Source organism: Maniola hyperantus, chromosome 14 (genome assembly GCF_902806685.2).
Source record: "Maniola hyperantus chromosome 14, iAphHyp1.2, whole genome shotgun sequence".
NCBI lineage: Eukaryota > Metazoa > Arthropoda > Insecta > Lepidoptera > Nymphalidae > Maniola > Maniola hyperantus.
The window spans coordinates 2,900,496-2,916,392 of NC_048549.1; the positions used below are offsets into that span (position 1 = coordinate 2,900,496).

The following is a 15,897-nucleotide window of genomic DNA, read 5'->3' on the forward strand; positions in this document are numbered from 1 at the left end:
CTGCTCATTATAAGAGGAGACCCGTGCTCAGTAGTGAGCAGGCGATGGGTTGATGATGAAGATAATCATGATACCTTAACACAGTACTATTATATTGTTCTGTGCCCTAACAAATTGATAAATTAGACCTATACTGTAATTCTAGATTTCTCATTTCATTGTATAGCAACCCTCGCTTTACTCTCTTATAATAGCGTAGTCCGGTATCAAATCGAGTCAATCTAGATTCTAGACCACGGTAAATCTATTCAAATCGATTTGCCGGTACGCCAGTGGCCACAGCAATCACGATAGAGTCGTAATGACAGTATTCAAGCCCAGTAGCGGGAGATTGACAGTCGCGGACAGTTGGTCGCTGTCACGCCGCGCCATTGTATGCTAATGCGGTGATACGCATGCGGCGAGTGTCTAGGCGACCTAGGACCATGAGACTGTACACACACTAGACATTAACGTTGTTACAGCAATCACGATAGAGTCGTAATGACAGTATTCAAGCCTAGTAGCGGGAGATTGACAGTCGCGGACAAGGGCTAACTTGTCTCAGAATAAAATAAAAAAAGAAGTATATGGCGTGCTACTGAAAATTCCTTTTATACAGTGGACTGCAATACGCTGTAGATGACGTGACATAATAGGTAAAAACAATTTTTCAAATACATATGACGTTAGCATCGATATAAATGACAAGAAATGCCCAAGCGAACAAAATTTTTCACTGTTTTGGAGCCAAATAAATCAGCGCCACCTCTTAGACACTAATGAACGACACGTTTGAAATCCAGACGTCACTGAGGTTGCATTGGTGCTAAAGCATCAAAGAGTCGGTGCCATTTTGTTTGTTCAATGGCCCTGTCCATACGAAGTAATATATAAGTCAATGATCGTTAGTGTGCGTGAACTCTATAAAACTCCATATGGGCAATAGGAACTCGTCAAGATCTATCGTTTGCACTTTAGGTCGTGCAGTTTGTCGCGCTTTGAGATGCTAGTTTTTTTCCAGCAAATCGTATTCTACCAAAAGTGGAATCTAATGGCACGTTTGGAATCACGTTATGGAATCAGTGGAATCAACTTGAAATGTGTATAGGGCCATTTGTATCTAGGGCCATAGCTTTTTTGTGACTAGACCTAGGCAGATTATGACTACAGCTGGCGCTGTACCTAGTGTTTTTACAACGATGTCTTTAATTTTGAGTTTTTTGAAACAATGAATCTTGAAGAGCGAGGGATCAGGGAGAACACATCAGTACCCTTATTATAAATGCGAAAGTGTGTTTGTTTGTTAGTTTAATGGTTTGTTGGTTTGTCCTTAAATCACGTCGCAACGAAGCAACGAATTGACGTGATTTTTTGCATGGCTATAGTTGAAGACTTGGAGAGTGGTATAGGCTACTTTTTATCCCGGAAAATGAAAGAGTTCCTACGGAATTTTTAAAAACCTAAATTTACGCGCTCAAAGTGGCGGGCATCGGCTAGTATTTTAGAAATTCGCTTCGATTCGCTATCAATATAAATTGAGTCTTAGCCTTCAGCCATAAATGACTTATAAATATTAACAAAAATGTATGAAAAGGTGATACCACCATCGTATTTGCACTGACAATGCTTTGCGTTAAGGCGAGTCACCGAGGCGGGCAGCGCAGCTTTGAAGTAAACCGCTTGGCAAAGTTCAAATTCCGTGTTTCAAACGTTAAATTTGAATTTAATAAATTATAGAAGTCCTGTTGAAAACCAAAATTTAGCAGGTTCCCTGTAGTACTTAAAGACAAATATTTCCATATAAAAATTATTTGCCAAGTCAGAAATTTTAGTATTAAATAATTCGTTTTAGACTTTTGTTTCGACTTATTTCAAGATTTTATTTGATCGAGTGAAGTACTTCCCATTGTGTATCAAAGTAGCACATTCTTTAGACAATGTCTTTAGGTATATTGTATATTTTTAGCAAGGCCATTATTAAATAATAAATACCTAAAACATTTGATCTAGCAAACCAGTTTTTTCCGCTTAGCCTCGGTGACTCGCCTTAAGTGTTCTTACCTATTACTTAGTGCAAGTTCATTAAAGGTAGTAGTAATGACAGGATATCGCCAAAGTTAAACAATACTGCAGATGTTGCAAGTTGTAGCGGAAACGAGTAGAGCTTGTGTTTTAAAATATAAAATTTAATGTCCTTATAAATAAAATAATTGGTACACCTACCTACCTAACTGTACTTCGATTTTTAGGGTGGCTTGTACCGACAGCCATCCCAATTCCCACAAAAAGATAGAATGAAAGAAAGGAAATGTATTTATGAACTCCGGCAAAGTAACGCTTGCTTCTATCCACCATTTGAAACAAAGGTAATGCTGCCAGCATCTTGGGTATAGGTACATTTTAATTTATTTTAGTTTTAATTTAATGTTGTTTTTTTTTAGATTTTAGTTTATTTAATAGAATAGTTGTAATAATATCTACCTAATTAAATTATGAAAAAATAAAAAATAAATACGCTTTTAAAAAAATATCTGGTCATATCTTTCGAGTATTTCACCTTCTTTGCAAATTATATCAACTATCAATATAGTCAACCTGGCAAACCGTCATAAAAATATTTCTGGTATTCATATAAGAACATTAAGACGGCACCACACTCCACGATTCGCGACGTGCGTCAAACGGTCGCTGTCGGTAACATTTAAAATGCACATTATCATAATGCGCCGATCAATATTCGTCGTTTGCGCCGGCCGGTGAGAGCGTCATTTACATGCTGATTGCGTCCCGTCCGCCCGATGTGGTACAGTCTTTACTGGGGTGACCATTATATTCTATTTCTTTATTTTAAGAGGAGAAGAAAAACGTTTATTTCTTAAATTGTGTCACACATCACGCGTACCACGGTGCAATGAGTTGCGGTGCGTTTTAAAATCCGCAAATTTGAATTTTAATCTATCTAAATCTGGTGCGGAATTATTTCTGCAGTGCACGCACTTCTATGTAGTTCTATGGTTTACAGATTTTGCCACCTCTCCCGGCGATTCCTCCACTTGAAACTTGAACATTAAAAGCTTAATTTTGCTATAATCCGCTGAAACAGGTCGAATCTGTATGGTGCACCATGCAGCATGCGAAATGCACTGCCCGCCCTCCCACTGCTAACCATGCAGGAAAAAGCAGCTACCAGGCAAGCAATACGCACCCGCACCACCACAACGCAGCACCACACAAATCCCAAAACACAACGCACGTTTCGCCCCGACACCGGAGCATCCTCAGTCGATGTAGACCTTGCAATGCATGGGATCTTAATCAAAACAAATAGGACGCCTTTGTGCAAAAAATATTCTTCTTTCTTTTAAAAACCTCCATTCAAACACGGAATTCTACCTTTAAAAATATTTATCTATTTATACGAAACATATTAATATTTTTTATTTCAAAATGTGACAAATTAAATATTATACATAATCCCTTTTGGTGTGGGGCCGTTGGGGCCGGGGGCTCGAGCTCTTTTTGAGGAAATCTCAAAAAGGGTTATCGAGTCAACCGGGGACCCGAGAGCTGGCAGCTACCTTGGTCAAAGAATTAGTTTGGCCATCCAAAGGGGTAATGCTGCCAGCATCTTGGGTATTATGCCTCGCTGCGGTGGTCTCGATGAGTTTTTAGACTTAATTTAATTTATTTTAGTTTTAATTTAATGTTATTTTTTTTACTTTTAATTTAGATATAAAAAAAAGTATTTCTTTGTATAGCGTTGGCTTCCTGTTAAATAAATTTTATACATAATATAAACACACCTAATGTAATTAGTTTGTCATATTTTTTGAATATTTGATTTAAATACATATAATATTATAATATTCCTACACTAATGTATTAAAAATACACGAGACTGTTTTAACGGACAGTGAACTGTTAAAATAATGAATATGTTTTATCACTGTCATAACTTATATTATGTTTAGAGAAATACATAAATTAGAAAAAAGATATCATAAAAATTATATTTATGATCATTTTATGCATTATGTGCAATAAAATAATGTATCATCAATGTAAATAAATAATAAACATTCACACAGAAACGGGACGGGTATTGTCAATTTGAAATAAATGGTGCCTTTAAACTTTACAAAACGACGGTCGAGCGTAGTCAAGTCGTACAGAATATGTTATTTTATAGTTTTTCTCTCTTGTATTTCTAGTTTTATGACAATCTGGGGACATTGACCCATCGTCATCGGAACTTATCAATTATAGGCATACTCTGCATTTCAATTGAGAAGACCAACGGCAAATAAATTTTAAGTTATACCATCAGCAACGGATTTCTTGCTTGCACTATTTATGTACTGTTTTTATTTAAAAAATACACACATTATTAAAAATTAAATACCGAATTAAAACCTCAAACTTAAGTAAGTTTGAGGTTTGAAATTACATCATTATTACTATCCATAATATTATAATTGCAAATTGTGTGTTGGTTTGTCCTTCGATCACGCCGCAACGTTGCAACGGATCGACGAGTGAAACATAGGTTATTTTGTATCTTGGGAAATCGAAGTGTACCCGCGGGATTTTTAAAAATCTAAATCCACAGGGTCGTTGGCGTAATAGTTTCAAATAAGGCGGAGCTCTTCTTAGTGAAAACGCATAGTAGGTACCTACTTATAGCATTTCTTGCTATTACGTTATAGTAGGGATTTAAATGTAAAATTAAAGAATCATTTAAATTCAACGGTTATTGATTCGTATGAAATCCTCGTTCAAAGGTTAGGAATGTTGCAAAATGGCTGCAATATAAACGGTGCATCAGAAATGGTGCCTTTTGAAACTACCGCAGATATTATTCTCAAAGCAATGCATTCGTCGTTGAGTTAGCCGTTGGAAGCCTTAGTGGACATTAAATTAATTGGACCGAGTAAGGCCGTTTGTGCACTCATCTGTATTCGGTTCGTATCCGTGATTCTTCGAAGTGGCCGTCATACAAATACGTAAGTACATTCGATTCGTATTTTTGATAGATCTATGAAATCACGATTCAGTGCACAAACGCCTTTCTCGAGTTCTCTGGGTCCTTTCATCAATTTGTCTGTACGTTCGTCTGTTAGAGCCTTATAACTGCAACTTCAAGTTTATAAATCATCTGCATCAACCAATCGCCGGCTCAATACTGAGCACTGGTCTCCTCTTAGAATGAGAAGGATTTGCCCATATTCACCACGCTGACCAAGTGTGACAGACTTCACACATCTTTGATCACATTATGGAGAACTCTCATGCGAGTAGGTTTCCTCACGATGTTTTCCTCACTATTAAAGCAAGCGATGTTTAATTGCTTAAACGCACATTACTCCGAAATGTTAGAGGTGCGTGCCCGGAATCGAACCCTGGACTAGGAGACCAACGTTTTAACCACTAGGCTATCACCGCTCTCTATCAACAAACAATATTGTACCCAATTATTATGAACCGAACAATTATTCGTTCGAACAGTTAATCGATTGGTCAAGTCGGTAATCGATTCATCTCGATAATTCGTTCCGTTTCGGCCCGGTCAATCGCATTGTTTCACGTGATTTACACATTTTCGGCGATTCGTCTCGAATATTTAATTATTTTGTTCGAGACGAGATAAAGTTTAATTTAAACTTTTTTGTCGTATATTTTTGATGAAAAGTTAAATAAAAATTGGATCCACATTCAGCGTTTGAGTAGTTTATAGTTAACAAACTATATAGGTAACTATTTTATGAATCCCTATGTGATTGTGAGAATCGGATGAACTTAAAGCATACAGCAAAATTAAAAAATCAAAAGTATAAATAGCATCGACTTATATATTACTTCGTATGGAAAGGGCTATTGAACAAACAAAATGGCACCGACTCAGTGGTGCTTTAGCACCAATGCAACCTCAGTGACGTCTGGATTTCAAACGGGTGGTTCATTAGTATCTAAGAGGTGGCGCTGATTTATTTGGTTCCAAAACCGTGAAAAATTTTGTTCGCTTGACCATATCTTGTCATTTATATCAATGACTTAAAGCTGTTTAAGCTACTATTCATAAAGCGAATTGGAGAAAACGTTTAGCTGTCTACTCCTACAGCTGATGTTTATGGTAGAGATCTTCATAGAGATAAGTGCTTCCCTGTCCACTTTTACTCCCTTTTTCTCTTTATTGTAAATGTTTTTGGTACAAATAAAAAAATGCTAGGTACTTATTTCTCTACTGACTCAAAATGGGAACCTAGATGTTATATTAGCTACACTAAAGTCCAGGCATTACAGCCAGTTAAAGTTACGATTAGCGTTTAATTTTGACCACTAATAAAAAGCAAAGTGGGTTTCATAAGTTTATATACCTATTCATACCACCATGATTTAGGTTAACCTAAAATTTTAGTCAAAAGTGAACATCTTTGACAGTCAAAATTTAAAAGAAACGATAATTTAAATTTTAACTGTCTGTCATGAAACTTTATCTAAAACGTACCTACCTACATATTTCCAAGATATTTTTCGAGTTCCAGACTATATTGCAATTTTGATAGCTAAGTTTCCCTCATAAAACATACACGGCTTGTGAATTAATACTAAAATAGGTTTTATTTCCTGCTAAACTAAATCAAATTCAAAATAGGTACAAAAGAATAAATTAATTAGGCTGTCTCATTATTCTTGCATAAATATTAGACCCAATATCAAATTTGTTACACCCTCAGTTAATCCACCTGAATTCGTAACTAAAAAGTCACAAAACACGAAGTTACTTCACAAATTAGAAACCGAAATACATTAGCAGGAAACATGTGTGAAAATAACAATATCTATTTACACTTTTCAAAGCTCCTAATACTGTGTGATAAAGTTTACATTTGTTTAATCAAGAACATTTTTCAATTGGGTACCTAAATAGAGTACAAATTAAGGATTGCGTTTTCGAAAGTCTTAATTTCAATGGAATAAGAGCGTAAGTTTTGAAAATAGAGTGGTGTTATAAGTTGGTCGGATGGTACGCGTATGCATTAGAATAATTGCAATGGGACTGCTATGGTGCGGTTATTAAAAAAACATTAGACCGTGTCATATTAATTAGTTCAGAGGAATCGTAGTATACGTTTGCGGACAAAGGATTAGTAGCATTTTATTAATAGCTAAATTAAGTAGGTAGTGGCACCGATTCGAAGCACAACCTAATTTTAGAGTATTCGCACCCTTATCTTACTATTGTAATAATATGAAAAGGACAGAAGCAATTTGACATTTCTAAATTTAATTTTTAGATGGTAAATTTTACCTACCAATATTATTAAGATCGCATCGATTTCATCAATTTTGATTTGTACATAGTTATTATCTAGTTTAGTTTAGTTTTATTCTTATATGGCCCCGATTCTCTAGTCTCTCTCTAAACTAAATTTGGAGTGTCTGCATCCTTTTCTTTTTACTAATGCTAAAAAAGGAACGGAACATGACTTTCACATTTAAAGACTCTAAATTTTAGTGCACAATACAAATTTAAACAGTAGGTTCGCGAGTGCGTGCTAAAATCACGGGTTTTACCATCTAAAATATAAATTTAGAAATGTCAAACTGCTTCTGTCCTTTTCATATTACAATGGTGGGAAGGGGGTGCGAATACTCTAAAATTAGGTTGTGCTTAGAATCGGTGCCAATGTGCAACATCCATACAAACTCAACAGAGTTTTAGGATGTCAAGCGTAAAATTGTATAATTAAAATTAAAAAATTGTAATGAATTTTAAACAGTAGGTTTGCGACTGCGTGCTAAAATCACGGGGTTATTTTTTTTTTCTTTATTTAGCCAAATATGGGGCCGATTCTCTTATACACAATCTCTAAACTAAATTAAATTAACAGGTCTAAATCTAGTGCTATCCTTTTCCGCAAGCAACATTATGAAAGGGATAGCAATATATTTAGACGTGCTATTTTAGTTTAGTTTAGAGATTGCGTACAACGGAATTAGCCACATTGTTAAAAAGAAAAGGATGCAGATACTCTAAATTTAGTTTAGAGTAAGACAAAGGAATCGGTGCCAAAAAGCTGTTTTTTTAAATTAAATTACACTTACAGAGTTAAGACTGTCTGTAATTAGTTAATAACAACAAACTGGTCAAGTGCGAGTCGGACTCGCACACAAAGGGTTCTGTACTGTCGTACAAGATATTTTAACATTTTCATGTGCAACACTGCAAGTTAATTTAACAATAGTTAAGTTAACAACAGCGCCATCTATATGTGATTTAGTAAATTATTATTTTTTGTAAACAGATAACCACAAATTTACGGTTTCCAGACTTATTCCTTTACTTGTGCTATAATACCCAGTACAGAGGATGAGATCGCAGTCCAACATTTAAGTATAAAAAAATGTGACTAGTGTGTGATAGATGAAAGCAAACGTGAAAATCTGTGGAAACGTGGAAATGTACAGAACACGTTGAATCTCATTGGAAGTAGGTAGATAAACATCTTCAGAAATAGCAACACCCAGACGTCTTTAATGAAGACAAGCAAAGTGGCGTTAATATTTTGGAAGCTTTCTCTAAGTTCTAAAGTTACAGTGAAACTAAAGATTAATTGGGAAAAATACCGTTTCGGATATTCTGTTTTTAGTCTATTTATTTTTGAAGCTCCTATTTCTTAAAAAATAAAACAAGAAAATGATAAAGTAATAAGTAGGTACCTATTCTCCTATTCCGTATTTAAATTACGAAAATATTGAGAAGTGAGTTTACAGTACACGGCCGAAAGTAATTTACATTGGCCTTTAGAATGACATTTCGACTTTGTAGAGCGTTGTCTCTGTCACTCATATCTGTATGACGTTTTGTCGGTCTCAACGACAGCGACAACGCTCTACAAATTCTGCTATCTCCTTCTAAAGGTCGATGTACATTACTTTTGGCCGCGTAATGGACTTCTCTGTCAGGGTGCATGATCAACCCATCGCCGGCTCACTGCAGAGCACAGGTCTCCTCTCAGAGTGAGAAGGGTTTGGCCATAGTCTACCACGCTGGCCATGTGCGGATTGGTAGACTTCACACACCTTTGAGAACATTATGGAGAACTCTCAGGCATGCAGGTTTCCTCATGATGTTTTCCTTCACCGTTAAAGCAAGTGATATATAATTACTTAAAACGCACATAACTCCGAAAAGTTAGATGTACGTGCCCGGGATCGAACCCCCGACCTCCGATTAGAAGGCGGGGACGTCCTAACCACTAGGCTATCACAGCTTACTATCTGTCAGGGTAGATCTACATAATCACTATCTTCAACACATCGCCGGCAATAGTTTAGATTGAATGAAAAGGTTTTGGCCATAGTCCACCACGCTGGTCACCTATAGATATTATAGAAGATTGCCGTGTACGAAAGACTGCGGCTTAGGTACTTATTTTGGTTTTTGTCGGAATATGTATATCTTATCCAACATTATTAATGGCTCACTTTAATTAATGGGAAAAGCTTTATAATTAAAAATGACGCCTGTCCACCATGTTTGTTGGTGACTCACCGCAAAAGAAATAATATATTAATACGAGTTAAAATATTTCGTGGTTTTGCGTGACAATCTGATAATATATTACTATAAAATATTGCCCGGAGGTTTGATATTTAATTTTTATTGTTAACTTTGAAGTTTATTCAATGTAATAATTATGTACTTAACAATGTAAGAATCATTTTACACAACACAAAACACATTTGTTAAGTATGTGTTTTATTTATTTTTATTTTTGCTATGAAACGAATGACGACGAAAAGCTGAAAAGTATTTAGATGCATTTTCGCATGTGAATAGTGATAACTTAATGACATGAGTAGTGATTTATCGAAAAGTTAGCTACGTTGTTATTCATCATAAATTGTTAGCTTATTGGACGGTTCACTAATGAATGACAAAAAACGTATGACAAATTATCAGTTCACCAAAAACTTTTGAAAAACTAATCAAATCACAAACGTCGTATACCGCAAACATATCATTTTACAAAAGATCATTTGACAAATATTCTATTCACAAATGTTTAACTTTCCAAATTTTTAAAAATTTATTATTTCACCAAATAATTTGTTTTTCAAATTCGCGATTTTACAAAATAATAGATGATAAATTTATTATTTGATAAAATAACTAATTAACAAAAAACATACAAAAAGTCTGTTTTGCATACATATGCAAACCCCTATGCAACGCATCAATAATATCATGGGGCTCCTTTTTTCTGGGTGGTAAAAAAAGAAATAACCCACGAAGGGGATGGCGGGGTCTGTAAGACCCCGCCATCCCCTTCTAACCTAACCGTTCCAAGTCAGAGTGCCCCAAGTCCCGAGCTCGCTTCGCTCGCTCTTGATGGTGGGAGCGGGGGGGAGGAAAGAGACCCCCCACCATAGTGGTGGTCTCTTCTCGGCGACCGGGGCCCGTCGACGGAGCCCCGCTGCGCGGGGCTCCTTTTTTCTGGGTGGTAAAAAAAGAAATAACCCACGAAGGGGATGGCGGGGTCTTACAGACCCCGCCATCCCCTTCTAACCTAACCGTTCCGAGTCGGAGTGCCCCAAGTCCCGAGCTCGCTTCGCTCGCTCTTGATGGTGGAAGCGGGGGGGATGAGAGAGACCCCCCACCATAGTGGTGGTCTCTTCTCGGCGACCGGGGCCCGTCGACGGAGCGGAGGAGGGGCTCCGTTTTTCTGGGTTGAAAGAGACCCCCCTCTATAGTAAGCGGTCTCTTCCGTCGGCCCGGTCGACATATAAAAGATTTGAGTGAATTCTTAAAATATTTATCAAACAGTTCATTTTATCAAACAATTCATTTTATCAAAAAAAAGTGCGATATGTTGTTTTACTAATTAACACGATTAAAAAAATCAATTGTTTGTCAAATGATATTTTATGAAATAACAATTTGTCTGGTAATTTGTTTTATCAAATGAATTATTTGTAGAAACATAAGTTTTATAACGATCATACAACGATTCATAATTTTGCCAAAATTTGTTTGGGAAATGAAACTTTGTCATTTGTTTTTTGTCAATTGATCGGTCACCTTATTGGACAAATGACAACGCTACTAGCGGCCTAAATGAATAATAATTCTATCTGTTATCCTTCGATTCGTTTGCTAGTTCGTTGTTATTTGTTAAAAATTGTACCTACCTACCATTTTGACAAATGCATTGACAGTTGCAAAATAACTTATCGATAGATTACGAATAGATTGAATTTTAGGTGATATGTAACTCGTAATCGATATATTACAGATAGATTGATAATAATCTTATATGACAAGGTAATAAATACTTAAGTATTATTATTTCAGCCGTCGTGGTCATGCAAATAAATTCATTTATCACAAAGTATCTTTTATTAATAAGTCACATGCTGAGCATTAAAAAAATATATTATCTATTCAACCAGACTATAACGGAAAGATAAATGCACCCATAAATAATTTGCAACTATGTTGCTGATACTACAGCTGACTATAAAACATTTCAACACTGCAAAATGACCCTAAATAATTATGATTTTAAGTTCAAAATAGAAATAATCACAGCGAATAATTTATAATGCGGCTGTAAATCTGTACTTAAACCAAATACTCCTTTCCACTATAATTTTAAGGATTAATTTTCTTGAGCTTCTTACGTCTAGCCAAAGATCTATTTATGCAACCATTACACGCTCAAAATGGTAAATATAAGTACTGTATGCAAAAAAGCTATTACTAATTTATGATAAAAAGGAGACCATCTGTAAAATTTTAAATATAGGACACAAACGTCAAAATAGGGGCTTAAATTTACCTAATTAAATTAAAATAGCCTCAATAGCTCAACCGGTAAAGGAGTGGACTAGAAAACCGAAAGGTCGACGGTTCAAACCCCGCCCGTTACACTATTGTCGTACTTACTCCTAGCACAAGCTTTACGCTTAGTTGGAGAGGAAAGGGAAATATTAGTCATTTAACATGGCTAATATTCTTTTTAAAAAAGAAAAAAAAGGAGAAAATTAATTTGTCCACCCTAAAACAGCCACCTAAAAGTGTATAAGTACTCGCAAACGTGTTTCAGTCTATTTATCACTCTGGACATAACTCTGGATTAACGGAATTCGTAATTTTTCTTCCGTCGTTCTCCGCTGACTATTTACAGTCATAACAACTGGACAAGGTATTATTTAGGCTCATATTATTCAACCTGGATTTCACTCGCAAAACGTCACAGGTCCACATTTTTTTAGAAATCATGGCACAATAATAAATAAGTCAAATATCCAAAATTGGAATTCATCCAATTCTAATAATAGTAAGTAGTCGAGGGACAAAATCGGAAAAAACATATACAAACTCAAAATATATATGTATAATCGAAATAATTGCATTCAAAAATCCATTAGTTTAGCTAGTTAATTATTCTTAGCTTATGTTAGCTTCTCCTATGGTATTCAACTAGTCTTTGGCAATGTTTCCCTAAACATACCACTTGCACACAAATACAAGATTATTACAAGATTTATAAACAAAGTCTACCTTATCCGATTCAAAGGACCAAATAACTATGTCTAACGGCCGAAATTGGTAATCAGTCTATCTGTAATCTGTCGATAAGTTACTAAGCAATTACGTTATGTTTCAAAAAATGTATGGTCTTTTGGACAAATAACAAAGCTAAGTAACTTATTGACAGATCACAAATATTGATTACAATAATTTCGGCTGTAAATGCCGAATTTTTAGAATACTCCCCAATTATTACGTTTTATGAAGAATATTTTAAAAGCTCAACAACTCAAAGCATTCAAAGAATGCAATAAAATTGCATAAGTACGTTTCCCTTTCATCCTGATATACCTAGTATTCAGCACAAATCCTACAATATTATATCAAACAAGTCCTAGAATATCAGAACAAGTCCTGGAAAATCAGAACAGTTGGTAGCTCTAAACGACGGTTAAGAATAAAGGTAGAATTTCAAGTTTAAAATTCCTGACACTTTTTGAAAAAGGTATCGACCGTTTAATAGTGTTTAGTAAGTGTTAATGTAGCCACTTAACGTTTTTATCGATTTCCATTTTGGTACGGGAGTAAAGAAATATTGCTATTTACTCGCTCTCGTCAGCTCCTTTGATTGCTTTTTTAAATATTTCATTACCGACATTGCCGCGGTCTTTCCGTCACTTGTTCCATACTATAGCAGTTTGCTTCTACTTCTATATGTAATTTTGCAGACAGTTCTATTACCTAATGTCTATGTATGTTCTAAGCTTTTGTTCTCCAACAGCGCCCCCCTATCAATGTTATTCAAGTGCCAAGAGAGCCTTGTGGCACTGTAGGTACATAATAAACAATGACTTTAGAAGATTAAAAAATGTTGTCATTCCTCTGGCACAATAATAAATTTCACGTCTCTAATGATCTTGGAAAGGACAGAGTATGTTTTCCAAACAGTCCATTAATCACTGCAATAGTGTATCTAAAATGATTCTTGCGACCTCCAGACCAATGCCATTTAAGCACCAACAAAGGAGATACCAGTCCCGATAGAAATTAATTGTGGTTACAAAAATGGTAGAGATATATTTTCTTGTACCGGTAAATCATAATTAATCTCGTTTGGTCGGAGTGTTCTATGGTGTTAGGTTGATTTATGGTACGGTTTGTACTGTTATTGCATTCCTACTAAAAAGGATGGAAGAAAGATGTTCTTAAAATCGACATAATATACATGTTCATAGTCATGTTCCATAATGCCTAGGTAAATCGTAATTTTTAGGCTACAATTAAGTTTATGGTTACTAATTACCACATAAAAAACTGTCCAAGAACGTTCTACAGAAAGAGAAAAAAAAACCACTGACGGAGGAAAATAATGAAAAAATAATGAAAAAATCAAGAAAATTGAAAATACTAAATATTAGTTTATGACCACATTTTAATCTCTTTGTGTGATGTAACCACAAATCCACGGTTTTCAGATTTATTCCTTTACTTACTATAAGACCTAACTATTTGCCAAATTTCATGATTCTAGGTCAATGGGAAGTACCCTATAGGTGTTTGTGACAGACACGGCAGACAGACGGACAGACAGACAACGAAGTGATCCTATAAGCGTTCCTTTTTTCCCTAAAAAGGAACCCTAAAAAATCGAAAATCAGGGCTACGGATTCTTAAATGCAATCTTACCTGATGATAAGTGCCATGAAGGTGCTGATACACCTGAGCAATCACTTGTAACAAAACATTGAACATTCGTTGCTTTTAAATTTTGTCGAACAACGAACCTTATCAAACAACCTCTGAGTTGCTCTATTCCTTGATCGTCAAAATTTAATTTTTTAAGTCCCGCAAATTGCTATAGTCATTTGACCTATATTTAAGTAAAAATATACCATCAGCTCGAAACTTCAGTGTGTGCTGACGTCACTAAATTGGCGGCCACTCGCATTACCAATTTGCGGGACTTATAAGTGATTTTATACAGAAATCAAAGAATCACCAAGTACCTAATAGGTACACCAGATGCAACGATATTATTCATTTTTTACAGCTCATCTTCCATAATCGATGGTTCTAGTGATTCTGTTTCTTACGTCTGTTGTCAATTGTTGACAGTTTGACAACAAGACAGCTTTTCATATTCAAGTAAAGACGCTGCGGTACTTTTTTGCGAAAATGAACAGTTCCGGATGACATGCTGCCGCATACAGACTCATTATAAATTGTCATTGACTTATATTATTACTTCGTTTGGACAGGGCTATTGAACAAACAAAATGGCACCGACTCAGTGGTGGTTTAGCACCAATGCAACCTCAGTGACGTCTGGATTTCAAACGGGTCGTTCATTAGTATCTAAGAGATGTCGCTGATTTATTTGGTTCCAAAACCGTGAAAAATTTTCAAATTCAAATTTAAATTTCTTTATTGCGAATGTGGGTAATCAGTGCAGATATTACAAAACAAAAAGGTACAGCCAAATTCTTCCTATTAGCATGCAATATGTTATGATATACCTCTAACAACGTGTACATAGTTTTGATAAAATTAGTCACAAAAAAATACAAATTTAAATAATAATATTACAAATGTCAAAAATTGAAATAAAACTAAAATTTCTCTACAAGGTAATCATTAATCGAGTAATATGTCTTTTCTAACAATAAGTAGTTTTTGTTCGCTTGACCATATCTTGTTATTTATATCGATGTAAATCGTCGATTATTATTATAGTTAGTAAATACATATAGATCCAGGATACAGAAAAAGTTGAAGCTGATAGAAATAATGTCATTCCAGGAGTGGGTTCTAGATATGCGGATGCTGTAGATAAATAAAACTGTTCAAAACACCCATCCATACTAATATTATAAATGCGAAAGTGTGCCTGTCTGTCTGTCCGTCTGTCTGTCTGCTAGCCTTTCACGGCCCAACAGTTTAACCGATTTTGATGAAATTTGGTATAGAGTTAGCTTACATTCTGGGGAAGGACATAGACTTTTTATCCCGGAAAAGAGTTCCCACGGGATTTTTGAAAACCTAAATCCACGCGTCTAGAAATCATGTCTAATTATTTTTATATTTTCTTCAGAATTGTATTAAAAGTAACAATTGCAAGACACTTAGTTAAAGTTTAAAAGTTTAAGGGTGTCTAGCAGGGATTACCACCTCACTAAGTGTCTGGTAATGCATGAAGTGATTTCAGTAAGTAGGTACATCTAAACCTAAGGCTTCAAACTTTGATTCGCTTAACAAAGAATAGACCTAGAGCCTCAGTAGCTCAACAGTTGAGGAGCGGACTGAATTCCGAAAGATCGGCGGTTCAAGTCCTAACCGTTGCACTATTGTCGTACCTACGCCTAGCTTTACGCTTA

At 35.4% G+C, this 15,897-nt stretch overlaps 1 protein-coding gene across 1 annotated transcript in view; it reads left to right on the forward strand.

Annotated features, from left to right (window-relative positions):
- Cyt-c1 (Cytochrome c1) overlaps positions 1 to 15,897 on the forward strand; it is a 294,412-nt gene that overhangs the window by 53,976 nt on the left and 224,539 nt on the right. The gene's annotated exons all lie outside the window — the stretch shown is intronic.